Here is a 21537-nt window from a genome sequence, read left to right as displayed (position 1 = left end):
TCCTCAGATCTCAGCCTCCTGAGTAGTTAGGATTAGAGGCATGAGCCACTGGCACCCAGCTAATAGTGAATAATTTCTAAATTAAAGTATAATATCTTTCTTCTTAGGAAAAAATAGTTTCTAGCCTACTAGCCTTTACCATCTTGTAGTGAAGCTATAATCAAGGGATATATCAGGTTCTGTGGAAGCAAGATTCCTAACACTCTTGTGGGAATCAGGGAAAGGCTTCCAAAAGAGGTTTTCATAGCTTGACTTAGGAAACATGATACATCTAGCATCAAATGCAACTTTTAGAGGTTTTCATCTTAAACTGGCAAAAGATGAAGGTAAAGCTTTTTAATGCTACATAAATACAGAGCAAATACCTCAAATCCAGTAATCTCTCCCATCCTACCACGCACTAAATTCACATTCTAGTTAGGCTCAAGATAGGTACATAGCACAGACAGCATTGCAAAGAAGGATAGAGGAAGGTTTTCAGGCCTTCCTCTAAAGCATTATCCAAACAGAAGAGGGTAGTAGTAAACATGATACCCTTCACACACTGGTAACTCTACCCACAGAATCTCAGCTCAACTTGGTCCTTGTGGAACCTGGAAATGTTGCAAAGAGGCTAGAAAATGTGCTAATCAGGCACCTTAGACCATTTTTCTCAGGAAATATGCCACAAAATATGTCTTTTAAATAAAATCCAAACTTTCTTCATGTACCCCTCAACTTCCACCAGACTGACATACTGTGCTGAAACTACCCCTACCCCTTCATTCACAGCATGCTATGTTCTCTCAAATTGCTGATCAAGCTTTCAAGTGCAATTCCTCCAGGAAGGCTCTTTGAAAAAGAACAGGGAAGGATTTACCAAGAGTTTTCTGTATCGCATGTACAAGTCACTGTGTTGGTGCTTTATGCTACATTACTTCAGTTAATCTTCACAACCCTGTGATGTGGTTATTATTACTCTCTTTTTCAGATTAAAAAAAATGGTAGTTCTAAGAGTTATATTTACTTGTCGGTGGCCCACAGCTCTAAAGCATGTGTCCTTTCCACTATATTATGACTTATTCTCCATGTGTAAATACTTATATGTATATACCCTGATTTTACATTTTATTGAAAATTATCTCAAACTCTTTCATTATTTATGTATGTGTTTTATCTCCCTGATTTTTTTTCTTTCTTTCTTTCTTTTTTCTTTTTTTTTTTTGTCGGTCGTAGGGCTTGAACTCTGGGCTTGGACGCTGTCCCTCAGTTCTTCAGCTCAAGGCAAGCGCTCTACCACTAGAGCTACAGCGCCACTTCCGGTTTTCTGGTGGCTTATTGGAGATAAGAGTTTCACGGACTTTGCTGACCGGGCTGGCTTTGAACCACAATCCTCAGATCTTAGTCTCCTGAGTAGCTAGGATTACAGGCGTGAGCCACCAGCGCCCGGCTTGGATTTTTAAATACCTCTTTCCTCACCCCAAAAGCTTCCCCTATAATCCTAACACGTAGTTAGGCCCAGTGTTTTATCAATCCATAGGTCCAGGCCCAGCTAGAAGAAAGAACGATGGTGTCCTGCATAATGCAATAAAACAACTGCATCTTAACCATATATAAAAATTAGGAATTTCTTTTAAAATGAAGACAAAAAACTCTCTTAACTGAGAAAAATCACATAGCCAAGTCTATGAGTCACTCTTGTCAGCAATGATATGAAGATCCCAGAAAACAAGTAACAAAAAAAGAATTTCAGTGGGTGTAGTGTTTTTTCCCTTCCCACTCAGTGGGAAACACAACTTAGATGATGATCTCTAAGAGTACACACAGCTCCAGCTACAGATGAGGGAATCCCAAAGAGAAGATCAACAAAACACAGCCAACCAGAAAGGTATACCACCCGGTATGCCCCAAAGGGGCTAAGAAAAATATGAGTGGAAAAATACTGCCCAAGGAATCACAAAATCTGGGATCCAATTCTGAGTCTTTCATTTATTTAACAAATATTTATTGAAAGAAATAAGAATATTAGCCAACCTGGTATGCAATTTGTACCACGTAAATTATTTCCCCGGACCTCAATTTCTTCCTCTCTAAAATGACCTTACTGGGTTGGGAAGGTGGCTCAGTGGTAGAGTGCTTGCCTTGCATGCCTGAGGCCCTGGGTTCGATTCCTCAGCACCACACAAGCAAAAAGAAAAAGCCGGAAGTGGCACTGTGGTTCAAGTGGTAGAGCGCTAGCCTTGAGCTGAAGAGCTGAGGGACAGTGCCCAGACTCAGAGTTCAGGCCCCACGACCGGACCCAAAATAAATAAATAAATAAATAAAAAATAAATAAATAAAATGACCTTACTAAGCACTATATTGCCAACATAAGAAAATATTTATTGAGTCAAATGAGAAAGGACAGGCTACTATTGTGGAACAAAGAATAAGGTTGTGGGGCTGGGAAGGTGGCTCAGTGGTAGAGTGCTTGCCTTGCATCCATGAGGCCCTGGGTTCGATTCCTCAGCACCACATAAGCAAAAAGAAAAGAGCCGGAAGTGGCACTGTGGCTCAAGTGGTAGAGTGCTAGCCTTGAGCTGAAGAGCTGAGGGACAGCGCCCAGGCCCAGAGTTCAGGCCCCACGACCTGACCCCCCCCCAAAAAAAAAGGATAAGGTTGTATCTTTTTGTGTTTGTATATATGTGCCAGTCCTAGGGCTTGAACTGAAGGCCTAGGTGCTGTTCCTCAGCTTTTTTGCTTAAGGCTAGTTAGTATTCTACCACTTGAGCCACAGTTCCACTTCTGGCTTTTTTAGGTTAAATGGCTATGTCTCACAGACTTGAAGCCCAGGCTGGTTTCAAACAGATATCCTCAAATATCAGCCGTCTGGATAGCTAGCATTACAAGCATATGCCACCGGTACCTGGCCAGCTGTATCGTTTAAACAACTAAAGTACAAAAGAAATTCATTTTAACAACTGAAAAGACATTAGTCCAAGATGATGATATATTTCATATCCACTTATGTCCAATTTTTCCAAAATACATTTCACTGTCCCTGTGAGTTCTAATTCTGTCTTCTAAAGCCACAAAGAAAAATAAGTTAGTTTTCTCTTCTGAGGAAGAATAGCCTTTCAAGGAAATAAAGACAATGAATTACATTTCTTTCTTCAGGGCATCCAATCCTGGCTCCCTCAGCCCCTTCTCTAATGATTTGATTTCAAGGCCTCTCCCATCTCGATTTCCCCCCCCCCCCTTCACAAATATTTTGGTCTATCTATGTTGTCTACAACCACACGGCCAGAACTGGCTTGCAGCCTCCTGCCAAGATCACTTACAGAACATGAGACTATCATCTGTTCTCATCCTCTATACATTTGTACCTTAGTTATATAAGGCTAGAAGCCAGCCCCTTTATCAGATACTATAATCACACTTGTCTTGGCTCCCTAATCCACCCCTTTCTTCACAGGCCTAAAAAGGCAAAGGCTGGACAAAGACAGGCAAGTCTGCCTGATCTTTAAGCATAGTGAATTGTCAGGGCTATCTCATCCCTCTCCCCACTGCCTATCTCTAAACATCTTGTTCTCCAAAACCTTCCTTTAGTGCTTAAGACTTTAAAGGCTAAATCATCTAATTCCTTTTAATGTACTTGTTCATCGGAGCAAAAAGGGCAATGGTTGGACAACAAATAAAAAGAAAAAAAATAGTAGAAAAGCATAGTAGTTAAGAATAGAGGTACAGAACTTGAAACAATGGGTAAACTTTAGTCCCAACTATTTGGGAGACGGAAGCAGTAGGATTTCTTGAGCCCAGGAGTTTGAAATTTGCCTAGATATATAGAAAGACCCTTCAGAACATGGGATGTAGAGCCTTATATCCAGTGTTCAAATACTAGTTCTATTGCTTACAAGTCACTTAATTTCTTCCTGCCCCAGTTTTCCCTTTTGTATAATGAGTTCAATAATAGTAACTATAGATTTTTTTAAATCTGTATCTTGATTGTAGGAAAGAACTTGCACAGGATAAACATTTCTCAGAACTCAATCACATAAAATAAGTGCATTTTCTATGTAAATTATATCTGAACAATGTCAATTTTTTTTAATTAGCAGGAAATCAATTTGGGAAAAAAATGGGAGGAGAGGTTTTACTGAAGTTTGAACTCTGGACTTCATGCTTGCTAGGCTGGCAGTCTACCACGTGAGCCAGGCCTCCCTCCAGTCTTGCTTTTCACTGATTATTTTGAAAATGAAGTCTAGCAAACTTTCCTGCCTGAGCTGAATCGAAACCCCAGTTCTCTACATCTCAATCTCCTAAAGACCTAAGTCACCAGCACTGGGTTGAAGTTTTTTTTAATGTAGTTACTACTCATGGAAGTTTGTGAGGATTAAAATAGAATTTGGAATTGGAAAATATCCAAAAACCTAGTAAAGAACTCAACAAGTATTATGTATTTGTAGAAGACTTTTCAGTCCCTCACAACTGTGTGTGTGCTGTGTTTGCTTCTGGGGAATAAAGAAGAATGACCTGAAGGCCCACAAGCATTCCCCAGCTTGCTCAGATATTGGTACATACCCAGAAGTTTTACTACAGGTCTAGCTTTTGCTAGGTAAAATACTAGCATGACAAACTATAACTCTTCAGTGCTCCAGCAAAGGTTGCACTTGACACAGGGAAAGCCAAAGCACGGAAATATCATCACAATTAAAGACATTCTAGTGAAACTGGGAGGAATCTGCTTGCATTAGCCTTCTTTGGCTTAGACTGTAAGGTCTCACTTTGTCAACTTTGGCCTTTTGTTTTGTTTTGTTTTTTCTTTGCTGGCCCTGGAGTTTGAACTCTGGGCCTGGGTACTGTCCCTAAGCCATTTTGTGCTCAAGGCTAGTGCTCTACCACTGGAGCCACAGTGCCACTTCTGGCTTTTTCTGATTAGTTTATTAGAGATAAGAGTCTCATGGACTTTCCTGCCCCAGCAGGCTTCAAACTGTGATCCTCAGATCTCAGCCTAGTAGCTAGGATTACAGGTTGAGTCACCAGAACATGGCTCAAATTTGTTTTTTATTCAGCCCTTCTCTAAGTTTATCCTGGATGTCTTCTGTGCCCAGATGTATAGGAAGTAGGAGACAGAAGGGAAAGATAGCAGGTTTCCTGGTTAATTCATCCTCATAAACTTTACCATCTACATTATTTACAAGCAGGGAAAATACAGTGAAGGGAGTGCCTTGCAGAGAGCTAGAAGACCAGTGTCAGGCCTTAAGTGAAACAAGCCAAACAACTTCATGCCCACTGTGAATCTTGGTATCATGCCCACTGTGAATCTTGGTATCCAAAGGATATGCAAAGGAAAAAAGATAACCTCACAGCCCATGCCCTAATACAGGTAGGAAAAAAAAAATGTGAAGTGAAGGACCACTTACTTCAGACCCTCAGACCTGTGAGAAATCTCAGGCTAAGCAAAATGGACCAATGCAGAAGGGCTGGTCTTAGACCAGAACATAACTCAGGGAGTGCTTCTTTGTGCATCAGCAACACAACTGCAGTAATAATCTGAAGGAGTTCCCTTTCAGCTGCTACTACAGGGAATGGGTTCAGTTCCATTTTCGCACCCTGCATGGCCACACAAGGCCAAGCCTGTGAACCAAAGAGTCAGGCTGCCAAGAAACGCTCATTCCTGGCATTTCCTTCCTACTCATTCCCTGGGCTCGGCCCAGGAGCTTAGAAGAGCTTCACAAGGTAAAAGGCAAGGTAAGGCAAACCAGGCAAAGATGACATCTGGTCTCTTTGGAAGTCAACAGCTGCAATTCATGTTGGGAAGACTGTGGGGCCTTGATGATATACAACTCAGTGAATCTTTTTGGTTTATGGAGGTACATGACACAGGAGCACTCAACCATCTGCTTTTAGTTTGAGCATCAGAACACTGATGTGCAGATATACTATAATGAATTGAATTATTCAAACTAGTAATTATTGATATTCTAATCTCTCTCAACCTGAGCTTGCTGAAGACAGATAAAACTAACTCAGCCTCTTACTCTTTTTGGGTAACATTTTTTTATGTTTTTATTATCTTTACGTAATTGTACAAAGTAGTTGCCATTCAACAAAGCAGTTTATGAATACAGTGTGTGTGTCTTGATCAATATTACCCCTTTCAACCTACTCACCTATCCCTCCCAGCCTACCCCTTCCCTCACTTTTCTTAATTTTGAGGATATAAGAGGTTAAAGATGGCTATACATAGTAGCACACACAGCACTGAGAAAGCTGGGGCAGGAGGATTTAGAATTTGAGCTCTCCTGGGCAACACAGAGAGACCTTCCTTTATGGGGTGAGGGGGGGATAACAAAACATGGGGAGAGAAAGACAGCTACATGAGTAATCATAATATAAGAATACTATAAAGTACTATGGAGGCACAAAAGTGGGTATGACTACCTCCATAGTGGGAAGAGATCAAAGGCAATGTCAATGAAAAGCTGGCATGGAAACTGGGTCTTGAATAAATTGAAGAAGAGAAGGGCATGCCTGATAAAGAGAAAGTACAGAGAAGCTTGAGATATAAAAAGATAAGTCATAGTCCATGAACAGCAAGTAAACTAGTAGGGTTGGAACACAGAATATGTGAGTTTAACATCATGTGCTATATAGGACCAGGCAAAGTCTTCAAAAGAAAGGAAGAGAAAAAGAATGCTGAAAAGTAGGTGATGGCATGAATAACACACCCCACATCTTCTCCCATCATTCCCTGAATTTTGTCTTACATATATATATATTCTTCTCCTATATCATAGATACTTAGGACACCACCAAAAGGACAGAACCCTCAGTCTAAGGCCAATAGTTCAAGAAACTTTAGTTGAGGGGCTGGGAAGGTGGCTCAGTGTAGAGTGCTTGCCTTGCATGTCTGAGGCCCTGGGTTCAATCCCTCAGCACCACATAAGCAAAAAGAAAAAAGCCGCAAGTGGCTCTGTGGCTCAAGTGGTAGAACGCTAGCCTTGAGCTGAAGAGCTGAGGGCCAGCACCCAGGCCCAGAGTTCAGGCCCCATGACTGGATCTCTCCCCCCCCAAAAAAAACTAATGGAGCCCAGGACTGCTGGTTCACACCTGTAATCCTAGCTACTTGGGAGTCTGAGATCTGAGGATCGTGGTTTGAAGTTAGCCTGGGCAGGAAAGTCCATGAGACTCTTATCTCTAAGCAACCACAAAAAGCTGGAAGTGGAGCTATGTAGAGCACTAGCCTTGAGCACAAAAGCTCAGGGATAGCACCCAGGGCCAGAGTTCAAGCCCCAGTACCAGACAGAAAAAAAAATTCAACATATGAATATGGAATTCAGTAGCACAAACATTCAGCCTGCAGCAGAGTCCTATCAATCAAGGATCTAGTGTGATCCAGGGTTAAGAGAAAAGGCTACAAGTTTCTAGTTGAGGTCCATGTCCTCTCTTCTTGACAGGTGGACCAAACACTTAAGGGCATGTAGTTTCCCTAATGGTGTTAAGTCCTGTCACATGGGACCCAGGAGACTTAGTCCAAGATCTAGGGTGACCTTAGCACCATGGTTACCAAGAATTGACATCACTTCTCTTGACTGAGTTTCTCCAGGGCAGATAAGAAGATTGTGTCTGTTTTTATGTCCTCAGAACCTAGCATGCTGCATTATGTAATACAGATGTAAACAGTTGCTAAATAAATGAACATGGTTTTTATCCTTACTGCCTGGCCTTTCCGTCTTTTTACATATTCTTCTTGCTACCCAGAACTATTTTCCTTGCTGGGTGCTAGTGGCTCATATCTCTAATACTAGCCATTCAGGAGGTTGAGATCTTAGGATTACAATTTGAAGCCAATGAAGCAGACAAATTGTTGAGATGTTATCTCCAATTAATCAGCAAAAAAAACAGAACTGGAGATGTGGCTCAAGTGGTAAATCATCAGTTATGAGTAAATCCCTGAACTTGGTCCAGTACCAGCACACGCATGCTCACGTGTGCAAGCATGTACGCACATATACACACACACATGCACACACATATGGACACATACACACACACCCATACGCACACTATTGTCTTTCTTAACATTTACCTAGCCAGTTCTTCCCAATTTACAAGTCTTAAGTCATTTCCTCAGATACTGTCAGCTCTTTCCTGACACAATAAATAGTATTAAGTTCCCCTGCTACAGTACGCTCTCATCACATCCTGGATTTCCATTTCATGACATTCATCAGACTTTACTGTGTTTACATTTCATGTTTGCCTTCCCTCCTACACCATATGCTCTAGGAGAACAGGAACCATATATGTCTTGTTCATTACACTGATTCCCATTGCATAAGACAGTATCTGGCACAGAGGTAATACCAAATGTTAAAAGGCAGAATAGATGAATGAATGAATGAATGAATGAATGACAGAACTCTAATCTAAAATAGCTCTAGGATTCAAAACTGTCTGCTCAGTCTGAAACTATAATAGTTCTTTTTTGACTAGAATCCTAACAGCCTACACATGCCCATGCTTGAAAGAGGACAGTATATTTAGTGAACAATAGAACAAATAGCATTTGTTTGACAGTAATGAGGAGAGATTAGGGTTATAAAGCAGAAAGCTCACCTCTGAAAGCAGTATGTGCCATGCTAAAGGAATATGAGTATTAACTGCAGAATTTGGCTCATATGGACCTATAGTAGTATCTCCTATCTACTGGGCAACTTTTGTAACACACAGTTACAAGCTTTCTTTCTGACCTTTCAGGTTTGCCCCATTTTCTTGAGCTATATGAGATAATTCAATAATATAAGTGTCTCCAAAAACAAGTCTGTCCCAATCATTATAGCCCAATTTTCCTATAGAACATTATAAAGTGAAGGCTGTTGTTTTAAGAATGATAGAATCAAGTCTTGCCAGCTACACGACATTTGGTTATTTCATCATTCTTTCTGAGTTTTAGAAATCCTGAAAAATAGGAATAACCTATTCAAAACGTTATAGGGAAGACTATGATAACACACACAAATGAATGAAAGAAGAGAAGAAGGAGAGGGGAAGAAAGAGGGAGAGGGGGAAAGGGGGGGAAAGGATGGCATTCAGGGCATAATTGCATGGGGGTCATAAGGGTATTATTTCCTCCTAAACACTAGGTACTTTCACTTGACCTGAAGCACCACAGAGACCCATGAAGTCAGAAGCTACTCATATAGACTTGGACCTGCACTGCCTCCTAAAAGGGGATGGGCAGACTGCCCTGTTTCCATTCTGTATCCAGCTGCCAAGGCAATGAAAAAAAAAAAAAAACCTCTCAGCAGGCAGGCTGCTGGGGGCAAAGAGGAAGGAGGATGTGGGGGAAGCTGAGAGGCTCCCAGAACTTCACATCTATTATTAGCTTGGTCACGTGTCCAGAGAGGCGAAGAACTGTTATCTGCAAACTTGCTAATCTATGGAACAAGACAAGCAATTTAAGACTGGGGTGCATTTCAGAACAAAATTGGAGCTCAGATTCCATCTGAATAATGAAATGTGGGATCAAATCAAAGCAAACAGAAGTTTAAAAAAATATCCAGAAGGGTTACAGTTACATGAGGAAGGTAATGAGTACATTTCCTATTGAGCATTTTTACTCCCTCCTTTGTTTTTCCCCTACTATCCCTTCCTTCCCCACCTCTTCAACTCCTCCCTCCCCCTCAGAAGTTGTAAGGTTCATTTGCAACACAGTATCTTGTACATATCCTTCTTACAATGGGCCTCTGTACAGTATCTTTACATTAAAAAAAATTTAAACGGATGGCAAAATATTGTAGTACTGGGGATGCTATATTACACTTCAGAAGCTGAGGAAGGAGGATGACAAATTTGAGGCTAGCTAGGGCTACATGGTGAGATACTTGTTAAATAAATGAATAAAATATATGTGTACTTATTTTTAAAAATATCCAGAGGTGTTGGTGCAGGGAAGGAAACAAAGAATTAAACTCTGGACCCTTCCCAGCCCTGCTAGCTTTTTGTACAGTACACCTCAGGTGGGGCTTAGCCTTTTCTGGGATTTCAATTTGCCTCTAGAAAGGCCTTCAGATGTCAGGTGCTGGTGGCTTACACCTGTAATCTCAGGAGACTTTTATCCCCAAATAAGCACCAAAAGGTCGGAAGGAGAGTTGCATGGCAGAACACTAGCCTTGAGTAAAGAAGCTAAGGGACAGCACTCAGGCCCTAATTTCAAGCCCTAGGATTGGCATCCACATACCAAAAAAAGTGTCCTTCATGGAGCTGGGAATGTGGGTCAGTAGTAAAGTGCTTGCCTTGCATGCCTGAGGCCCTGGGTCCATTCTTCAGCACCACATAAGCAGAAAAAAAAAAAAAAAAGCAGGAAGTGGCGCTGTGGCTCAAGTGGTAGAACACTAGCTTTGAGATGAAGAGCTGAGGGACAGTACCCAGGCCCAGAGTTCAAGCCCTACGAGACACACACACACACACACACACACACACACACACACACACACACACACACACACACACACACACACACACACACACACACACACACACACACACACACACACACACACACACACACACACACAGTGTTCTTCATTTGGGAAGTTGGTCACCCATGAAGCTGAGTAAAAGCCAAGTCACAGATACATATTTGGCAGTATCCATCATTCTACAAAGATGTAGGTTCTTTCAAGAACCTACATCTTCCCAGGCACTATCATAGGTCCTGGAAATACAGTAGTCATGAAACTCTCAACAGGAAAGGACTCAATCTAAGTTTAAACATTCAAGTTTCACTTCTATGACATTTCTGCCCTGCTGTGAGACACAAAAGCATCAGGCTAATGAAGGTGTTCAATCAACTAAGTTGAGAAAAACTTACTCTGCTAGCTCAGCAATTGAAACAGATTCTACCTAAAATGGAAAAATAACTTGTCAAAAGAGTTATTCAAACTCATGTAGAGAAGTGGAAAACTAGAGATGGATGCCCAAGAACAACACCTAAAACCAGGTAGCAGAACTAGTTTGATTAGAGCATCTCTCTTCTAATGCTGACCTACACTAATCCAGGATACCATCACTGCCATGATTGCTCCAAGAACTGGGTCTTGCTACATACATCATTACCACAGCATCCTACTTCTTTGTATCCAAGCTCTTCAAAGAGTCAAAGTCCACAGGGAGTAGATCAGACTAAAAGAACCTAGAGTAAGCTGAAAAAGAGGTTGAAAGTAATATCTGGTATTTTAGCTGAAGAAATTTTTCAGGAAACACAGGAAAGAGTAATAAATATTAGTTTTAGTCATATTAGCATATATTCAAAACAATAAACTTATCTGAGTAACATCTCTAATTCAGTCTATGTTCACCACAACCTTTATAATTAGGATTCAATATTGCCATCTCAAGGCAGAAAATATATTAGTCACATTCATATAGATAATCCAGTATGTGATTGTTCTCTCTGTTAAGGAAAACTGAAAAGCTGACATTTTAGTTTTGTTACATCAGCCTAATGAACTTGGTAAATATAACAAAAATGTTCTCAGTGAATTGTCAAAATCTAAACCTGCAAAAAGTTAACTTTTAATCCTCTCTGAACACTTCACAAGTGCCATATTCTATTCCAAGCATTTAATATGGATTAACTAAGTTTTCATAACAACTTTGTAAGTTGGATACTATTGTTCCCTATTTAATATATAAGAAGAAACTGAGATACAAAGTGACTAAGTAAATTTACCCAAGAATATACAGCTAAAAAAAATCAAGGAGGGGCTAAAAAAAATCAAGGAGGGGCTGGGAAGGTGGCTCAGTTGTAGAGCACTTGCACTTGCCTTGCATGCATGAGACCCTGGGTTTGATTCCCCAGCACCACATAAGAAAAAAGAAAAAAAGCCAGAAGTGGCGTTGTGGCTCAAGTGGTAGAGCACTAGCCTTGAACTGAAGAGCTGAGGGACAATGCCCAGGCCCAGAGTTCAGGCCCCACTAACGGACCCAAAAAAAAAAAAATCAAAGAAGCAACCCAGATTTTGAACTCAACCTAAGAATAGCTGGGCCCCTGATGCTCTACCTGTAGCTGCTCATGGTAGTGCAATGGCATGTATCTGTCATCCCAAGATACATAAGGGACTGAGTCTGAGAGTATAATAGTGCCAGGCCAGGCCAGGCAGGAAAAGTCTTCAAGACTCTTTCCAGGAAAGGAAGCTGGGCTCAGTGGTACATGCCTGTGATCCCAGCAATAAAAGGAAGCTTAAATAAAGTAGGTGAATTGCTGTCCAGCAGTGGCTCAATAGTATTGCACCAGCACAGCAAGCACCAGGGTCCTGAGTTAAATGCCCCAATACTGGCAATTCTTTTAAAGGAAGGAAAGAACAGTCAGGTAGTCCTGAAGAACAACAAGCTGATGAACTTACAATAGCAAATATCAAAAACACTTACAATAAAAATGTGTATAATGCCGGGCGCTGGTGGCTCACGCCTGTAATCCTAGCTACTCAGGAGGCTGAGATCTGAGGATCGCGGTTCAAAGCCAGCCCGGGCAGGAGAGACCGTGAGACTCCTATCTCCAATAAACCACCAGAAAACCGGAAGTGGCGCTGTAGCTCAAGTGGTAGAGCACTCGCCTTGAGCTGAAGAGCTGAGGGCCGGTGCCCAGGCCCAGAGTTCAAGCCCCACGGCCGACAAAAAAAAAAAAAAAAAAAAATGTGTATAATGTGGTAGTGGTGCCGAATTTTTTTTAAATTACCAATAGAATAAAATAGTCCAAAAATAAACCTAAATATATTATCCCCTGGTTTGAAAAAGGAGACATTACAGTACAGAAAGAAAAGAATGGTGTTTTCAATAAATGGTGCTGAATCAACAGAACATCAACACAGTGAAGTACCTTGACTTTTATCCCAATACACACACACACACACACACACACACACACACACACACACACACACACTAAACTTCACATTAGACTTCAGATCTAATGTGAAAGATGAAATAATAAAGGCTAAAAACTTTTTAAATTAGAAGTTTTATGATCTTGGGCTGGGAAGGTGGCTCCAGTGGTAGAGTACTTGCCTTGCATGCCTGAGGCCCTGAGTTCGATTCCTCAGCACCACATAAGCAAAAAGAAAAAAGCCGGAAATGGCGCAGTGGCTCAAGTGGTAGAGCACTAGCCTTGAGCTGAAGAGCTGAGGGACAGTGCCCAGGCCCAGAGTTCAGGCCCAACGACCAGACCCAAAAAAAAAAAAAAAAAAAAAGAAGTTTTATGATCTTGAATCGGGTAAAAGTTTCGTGAATAGGATGCAAAAAAAAGGTCTAAATATTAAAGAAAAAATTTATAAACTAAAATGTTCACAATGCATATATGGCCCAGAATGCATAGAAAACATGTTAAGAAATAACCACACTGAAATGGAGGGACAAAGGGTGAACAAATGCAGCATGATACTCACTAGACACCATGTTGAACAAATGCAGCATGATACTCACTAGACACCATGTTGAAAATGAACTAAACAACTTGTGGGTGGGAATGGGAAGAAAAAACTGGGGAAGCAGAAAGGGAAAAAAATGTACGTTCAAAAAAAATGTACATTGTCTGTGATGGCACACGTCTGTAATCAACGAGGAATATGAGGCAGGAGGATCACTAGTTCAAAAAGAAATGTACTTATTACCTGACTTATGTGGCTGTAGGCCCTCTGTACATGACCTTTATAACAATAAAAATTTAAATTACCCAAAAAAAAGAAACAAACAAACAACCCCCTGGAAAACTTGGTAAAAAAAAAAAAAAAAAAAAAAAAACTTAAAGAGGGCTGGGAATATGGCTTAGTGGTAGAATGCTTCCCTAGCATGCATTAAGCCAGGGTTAGATTCCTCAGTCCACATAAACAGAAAAACCTAGAAGTGGCACTGTGGCTCAAGTGATAGAGTGCTAGCCTTGAACAAAAGCAGCTCAGGGACAGTACCCAGGCCCTGAATTTAAGTCCCAGGACTGGCCAAAAAAAAAAAAAAAAATCAACAACTAAAAAAAGTCCACAAAACAGACGCTGAAGGTATAAACTCAGTGATAAGAGTACTTGCCAAGCATGAACAAGACTCTGGGTTTGCTCCTCAACAACACACACACACACACACACACACACACACACACTTTGTTTTTATCTGATGGCTCACGCCACACACACACACACACACACACACACAAACACACACACACACACACACACACACACACACACACACACTTTGTTTTTATCTGATGGCTCACGCCTGTAATCCAAACAGGAAGCTAAGATCTGAGAATCGTGGTTTGAAGCCAGCCTGGGGAGGAAAAGTCCAAGACACTCTTATCTCCAACTAAAAACATTAAAAAGACAGAATTAGAGCTCAGGGGGTACAGGGATAGCCTTGAGAAAAAACCTTAGAGACAGTGTCCAGAGCCTGAGTTCAAGTCCCAGGACCAGCATAATAGTAATGATAATGATAATAATAATAACAACAACAATAACAACAAAAAGAGAAAGACTATATCTTATACATATATCATATAGCTAGGAAACTATCATAAAGCTGGGCATGGTAGCACACACCCACAATTCCAACACTCAGAAAGCAGAGGCAAGAGGATCATAAGTTTCAGGTCAGCCTGGGATATGAACGACTGACTTCCAGGCCAGCCTGGTCTATACAGAAAGATCCTGTCTTAAAATAAAACAAAAAGGGAAAGAATAGGAAACTGGAAGGCAACTGCAGGGCAGGAAGAAGACAGGAAGGAAAAAATAAAACTCTTTTTTATCTTTTTTTTTCCAACTGAGACAAGAAGGCAATCACCAAGTCAATGGCCACATACCACATTATAACCTACTCTAGCAAAGACACCACATTTTTTACAGAAGTCACAATGCAGCTACTAAGTTAAAACTTGCGGTAGTCTAGTCATTCTCCTGGATCAATCCACCTTTTCCGGATGAAAACTAATTGATTAAGTGAAGACATAATAGGATTCACCATCTTGAATCCTTAGAGTATCCTTAGAGTAACACTAATCTCTGCCAGAAGGTGACAATGATTTTGTGTTTGTGTGTGTGTGTGTGTGCGTGCGTGCGTGCGTGCGTGCGTGCGTGTGTGTGTGTGTGTGTGTGTGTGTGTGTGTGTGTGTTCTGGTATGTGTTCAGAGCCTGAGTGCTATTCCTTAGCTTATTTGTTCAAGGCTGGCACTCTACCACTTGAGCCACAATGCTACTTCTGGTTTGGGGGTGATTAATTGGAGATAAAGAGTCTCGTGAACTTTCCTGCTGGGCTGGGGAACTAGGATTGGAATTGTGAGCCACTGGTGCCAAGCCATTATATTGATTTTAATTCACTATTTTGGCAGTACTAGGGTTTGAACTTAGGTCCTGTCATTTGCTAGGCAGGCACTCTGCCTCTTAAACCCCTCCATCACCCCAGCCCTAATTCATTGCTTTAACCAAGAAGCAGACAGGAATTTTTCAAAGGCTTCTAGTTGGCCTTCTCTACTATGATAGCTACTCAGTAAGCCAAGGACCTGATGTGGATGCTGCTCTAACTGCTGAGGTTGTCAGTTCCAATTACACACTTGAGGACAGGGAAAATGACCACTTGGTAGGTCTAGGGGATAATCTTCTTAACAGTGTCATAAATACAGTAACAAGATAAATATATATTAACACTATATTAAATGAACAAAACCAGACATGATCCTGCTTATATGAAATGCCCAGAATAAGCAAATTCATAGAAGTAGAAACTAGATTAATGGTTTCCAGGGGCTAGTAAATGGGGAATGACTGCTTTAATGAGTATAGAGTTTCTTTTTGGAATGATAAAAATGATCTAGAATTAGACAGTAGTAATGGTTGTGTGAAGTTGTTTTATAAACCACTGAATTAGGCCTAACATGGTAGTATATACCTGTAATTCCAGCACTCAGCAGGTTGAGACAAGAGAACCTCAAGCTTGAGGCCCAGCTAAGCTGTAACAGAAAGACCCTGCCTACCCCCTGCAAAAAAAAAAGAAAGAAAAAGAAAAAAGATTACAAATTACATATACTAAATAATAAAAACCTTATGTTAATTTTATCTAAAAAAATACTGAATAGTTAGTTGTTCACTATCTGATGCTCTGGCTGGTATGCAGGTAGCTTTGACCTCACTCAGTTTATCATAACTGATAGCACACATAGCATTAAACCTTGCCAAACACTTAAGATAGAAGCACATTTCATCACTCACATTAGGCAATATATTGTAAAATAATTTCTTCCTGTTCTCTTTGAGTTTCTATTTAAAGTAGACTACTTATAGCTTCTTAAAACAAAAACATACAATTTGGGATCAAGACTAAAGGATAAAAAGTTCCTTACTACCTTCAATCCAAGACAGTACTTGGCTCTGCTATTTCCCTCCCTTTCTCTGATTAGAAAGAAAAGACCATCTCTATTACAAAGGCCTAGAGAGATAGAAGAAAAAATTCATACACTATCTCACCTCACGCAAATACTCACTGGGTAAACTGTCCAGCAATTTTCAAATTATGCTCTGCAGACTCCTCAGACCTCCTAACAGGTTTCTGGGTAATATCTACTTTTTCAAGTAGAGCAATTGTACTTTTGTTGAGTTTTAAATATTCAGAACACATTTTTTAATTAATAAAAATGTCTCAAGTAAATAGTAAGATAGTAGACATCTATAAATTGTGTTGACAATTTCCCCATTTCCCATCCCTCTTTCAGCAAGTACATCTTGATCTTCTTCCCATAGGAAACTATCCCTTCCCTACTCTCATTCCACATGGTTTCAGAAAAGCCTCTCCAGGTTACCATGAGTAGGACATAATTCTGTTAGCCAATGGTAGACTTGATTCTCCAACCACAGTGATTACTTTGGGGTGGGCACATGGCTAAGGCCAAAATCATATTCAAAATGGTGAGAAAAGAGGTATCAGCTCTCAACAGTAGTAGAATTACCACCTTTGTCTCTTTCAATTACCCAGTACAAGAAATTTTCAAATCTGTTATATCTTTTACATTACATGGATACATGGATGAACATGTGGAACGAAGGGAGGAAGGAAGGGAAGGGAAGGAGGGAGGAAGGGAGGGAGGGAAGGAAGAAGGAAGGGGAGGGAGGGAGAGGAAGGAAGGAAGGAAGGAAGGAAGGAAGGAAGAAGGAAGGAAGGAAGGAAGAAAAGGGAGGGAGGGAGGGAGGGAGGAAAAGGAAGGGAGGGAGGGAGGGAGGGAGGAAAAGGAAGGGAGGGAAGGAAGAAGGAAGGGGAGGAGGGAGGAAAAGGAAAGAAGGAAGGAGGAAAAGGAAGGGAGGGAGGAAGGAAGGAAGGAAGGAGGGAGGGAGGGAGGGAGGGAGGGAGGGAAACGAATGAAGGAAAGGAAGGAAAGGAACGGAGAGGAAAGAAGAAAAGGAAGGACAGAAGGAAAGGAAGGACAGAAGAAAAGAAGGGAAGGAAGGAAGGAAGGAAGGAAGGAAGGAAGGAAGGAAGGAAGGAAGGAAGGAAGGAAGGAAGGAAGGAAGGAAGGAAGGACAGGCAAGCAGAAAGAACCTACCATTATGATCTAAAAATAGATCTACCTGCTTGGCACCAGTGGATCATGCCTACAATCCTAGCTACTCAGGAAATTGAGATCTGAGGATCATGGCTTTAAGCCAGCCTAGGCAGTCCATGAAACAAACTCTTATCTCCAATTAACCACTAAAAAAAAACTAGAAGTGGAGCTGTAGCTCAAGTGGCAGAACACTAGCCTTGAGCAAAAAAAAAAAAAGCTCAGGGACAGTACGCAAACCCTGAAATCAAGCCCTAGCCCCCCACCTTTCCCCCCCACCTATGAAAGAAAAAAAAAACATTAGCAAAAGCTCTGGGCCCCAACTTCAGGCCCCAATATGTGAATATTGCAAGGGACTGGAGGGGTTGGGGTAAGAGGCTGCATTTAAAACCATAAAAAGTGTTAGAAGAAAATAAGTCTTAAGAATAACTGGACATAGTGGAACATGCCTATTATCCAAGCATCTATAAGTTGAAACAGGAGGACTGTGGGTTCTAGGCCAGACTAGGCTATATAGCAAGTGCTAGCTAGCCCTAGGCTACATTGTGAGAACCTATCTCCAAAAAACAAAAAAAGTAAATAAGTAACACACTACTATTCATCAAAGGAAATTATCAAGAAAGTAAAAGGTCAACCATACGAAAGAATATTTGCAAATCATATACATGACAATGGTCTAATATGCAAAATATATAATCAGATAGAGATAGATAGATAGATAGATAGACAGACAGACAGACAGACAGACAGACAGACAGACAGATACAAAATCAAAGCAAGCAGGGCGCTGGTGGCTCACGCCTGTAATCCTAGCTACTCAGGAGGCTGAGATCTGAGGATTGCGGTTCAAAGCCAGCCCGGGCAAGAAAGACCGTGAGACTCCTATCTCCAATAAACCATCAGAAAACCGGAAGTGGCGCTGTAGCTCAAGTGGTAGAGCGCTCGCCTTGAGCTGAAGAGCTGAGGGACAACGCCCAGGCCCAGAGTTCAAGCCCCACGACCGACCAAAAAAAAAAAAAAAAAAAAAAAAATCAAAGCAAGCAACTCAGGGCTGGTAATACAGCTTAGTAGTAGAGTGCTTGCCTAGCATACTTGAAACCCTGGGTTCAATTACTCCATACCACATAAACAGAAAAGGCTGGAAGTGGCACTGTGGTTCAAATGGTAGAGTGCTAGCCTTGAGCAAAAGCAGCACAGGGACAGTGCCCAGGCCTGGAGTTCAACCTCAGGACTAGAAAAAAAATTAGCAACTTAACAAAAATTCAAATAGCCTAATTTTAAACAAAGTATCTGATAATACTGAAGGCATTTGTATAACTTCTCCAAAGACATGAATAGCCAACTAGCAAGTGGAAATATAATCAAAGTCATTAGTCATAAGGAGTACAAATCAAACCACAATGAAATACCATTTATCACCCAATAGGATGGCTATAATTAAAAATAAAAACAAAAAGAAAGAGAAACACCAAATTTGGTGAGAAATGTGGGAAAACTGTAACTCTGATACTTTGTTGATGAGAATACAGATCAGTACAGCCACTATGGAAGAGTCTGTTGGTCCCTCAAAAACTTGATTACCATATGACTTCACAATTCCTAGGTATAGACTCAAAAGAACTGAAAACACGTGCTAAATACTAAATGAAATAAACCAAACCTAAAAGGCCAAATATTATGTGACTCCACTTCTACAAATATCTAGAATAGCTAAATTCATGGAGATAGAATATAGATTACAGGTTAACAATGGCTTGGCAGGGAGGAAATGGGGAGTCATTGCTTAATGGGTACAGAGTTTCTGTTTGGGATGAAAGTTTTGGAAACAGTAATAATTGCACAACATTATAAATATAAATAGCATCATTACATTGTGTATATCTACTAGTGATTAAAATGACAGACATATTCAATCACCAAAAAGTATTTTCAAAAGGAATGAAGTATTGATACATTTGTAGATGTAGTAGAGCAAAGTACTATTCTAAAGTAAAGAAAACAGTCACAAAAGGTACAAACTCACTGATACGAAACACTCAGAAGTAGTTGCTAGGGTATAAGAAAATGGGGGAGGGCTGGGAAGGTGGCTCAGTGGTAGAGTGCTTGCCTTGCATGCATGAGGCCCTGGGTTCGATTTCTCAGCACCACATAAGCAAAAAAGAAAAAAGCCAGAAGTGGCACTGTGGCTCAAGTGGTAGAGCACTAGCCTTGAGCTGAAGAGCTGAGAGATAGCGCCCAGGCCCAGAGTTCAAGCCCCACAACCGACCAAAAAAAAAAAGAAAGAAAGAAAGAAAGAAAAAGAAAATGGGGGAGAAACTGCTTTGGAGTTTTTGTGTACTAGGTACAACCAAATTTGTTCAATTTTAAATGGCTATTTTTATATTAAATGAAGTATAACCCCAATAATATTGTATGTGTATGAGAGAGAGAGAGAGAGAGACAGAGACAGACAGACAGACAGACAGACAGACAGACAGACAGACAGACAGACAGACAGACAGACAGACAGACAGACAGAGACAGAGAGTGAGGGTGTGTATATGTGTCAGTCCTTAGGTTTGAATTCAGGGCCCAGACGCTATCCCTGAGCTTTTATGTTCAAGGTTAATGCTCTACTACTTGATCCATAGCTCCAGTCCCAGTTTTTGGTAGTTAATTAGAAATAGAGAGTCTTATGAACTTTTCTACCTGGGCTGACTTTAAACCACAATCCTTAGATCTCTGAGTAGCTAGCATTAGCCACCAGCATCCTGCTCAATAATTATTTTAGTATGTAAGGGAATTCAAGGAATTGTCTTAGCATTAGGAATTATGGCTAAGGAACCCAATAAGCAGTTGAACTGACTGATACCTAAGAACAGCAGCAATAAAAACCAACTTGAAACTGGTCACTGGTGGCTCATGCCTGTAATCCTAGTTACTCAGGAGGCTGAGATCTGAGGATCACAGTTCAAACACTAGGCAGGAAAGCCTGTGAGACTCTTATCTCCAATTAACCACCAGAAAACTAGAAGTAACAATGTGCCTCAAGTGGTAGAGTGCCTTGAGCTGAAGAACTCAGGGACAGTGCCCAAGCCCAGAGTTCAAGCCCCACAACCCATCAAAAAAAAAAAAAAAGCACCTTGATAGTAAAGTGACCTAATGCCTCAGGTGTACTGGTAGGGATAGAGGTAAAACTTCCATTATAAAGAAACTCTTAAATATACTAGATTAAACCAAATAGATATAATAGTTTGGTGCCAACCAGGTGCCAGTGGCTAACTACTTAGGAGACTGAGATCTGAGGATCATGGTTCAAAACTAGCCCAAGCTGTAAAATCCATGAAACTCTGATCTCTAATAAACTATTCAGGAAAAGCTTGAAGTTGAGCTGTAGCTCAAGTGGTAGAGCTAACCTTGAGCCCAAAGAAGCTCAGGGACAGTGCCCAGACCCTTACTTCAAGCCCTAGGACTGGCAAATAAAACAGCTTGGTGCTGAGTAGCCTGAGGCTGAGTGAACTTTGCCTTCCTTGCTCAACATTAAGTTTTCATTTCTGGGACAAAAAAAAAAAAAACCAACAAACCAACCATGCTGTAGTTCTCACCATCTCCCAGCCAGAAGGAAGGGAAAAGGGGGTAAGGGAAGCACTGTGTATTCTTTATAATGGCATACCCTACATAACAACTTCTACTCGGACTCCACGAGTTAGACATGTAACCATAATTCAGTAGAGCAAGGGAGGCAGGGCAGCTATGTGTTCTGATCATACTCAGGTATTCTATTCTTAAGGAAAAAAATGAGTTAATATTTGCAAAGAATCTTTCACACTCACCTCAAATAAACAAACAAACAAACAAGGAAGGAAGGTAACAAGGAAAAGAGGGTGAAAGGGAAAGAGATAAAGAAGGAGGGAGGATAGAAAGGAAGAAGGGAGGGAGGAAAAGGTACACTTCCTCTCACAATACTGATCAAAAGCAAAATAGCCTTTTTACTTGACATTAATTATCATAGACATAAAATC

The 21537-nt window shown here is 40.8% G+C and overlaps 1 protein-coding gene across 4 annotated transcripts in view; it reads right to left on the bottom strand.

Annotated features, from left to right (window-relative positions):
* Stim1 (stromal interaction molecule 1) overlaps positions 1-21537 on the bottom strand; it is a 186811-nt gene that overhangs the window by 107953 nt on the left and 57321 nt on the right. The window lies entirely within an intron of this gene.

The sequence above is a fragment of the Dipodomys merriami genome, unplaced genomic scaffold (genome assembly GCF_024711535.1).
Source record: "Dipodomys merriami isolate MVZ:Mamm:240054 unplaced genomic scaffold, mDipMer1.0.p SCAF_25, whole genome shotgun sequence".
Classification (NCBI taxonomy): domain Eukaryota; kingdom Metazoa; phylum Chordata; class Mammalia; order Rodentia; family Heteromyidae; genus Dipodomys; species Dipodomys merriami.
The sequence above is the reverse complement of the archived record's forward strand: the minus strand, read 5'-3'. Positions and strand labels throughout refer to the sequence as shown.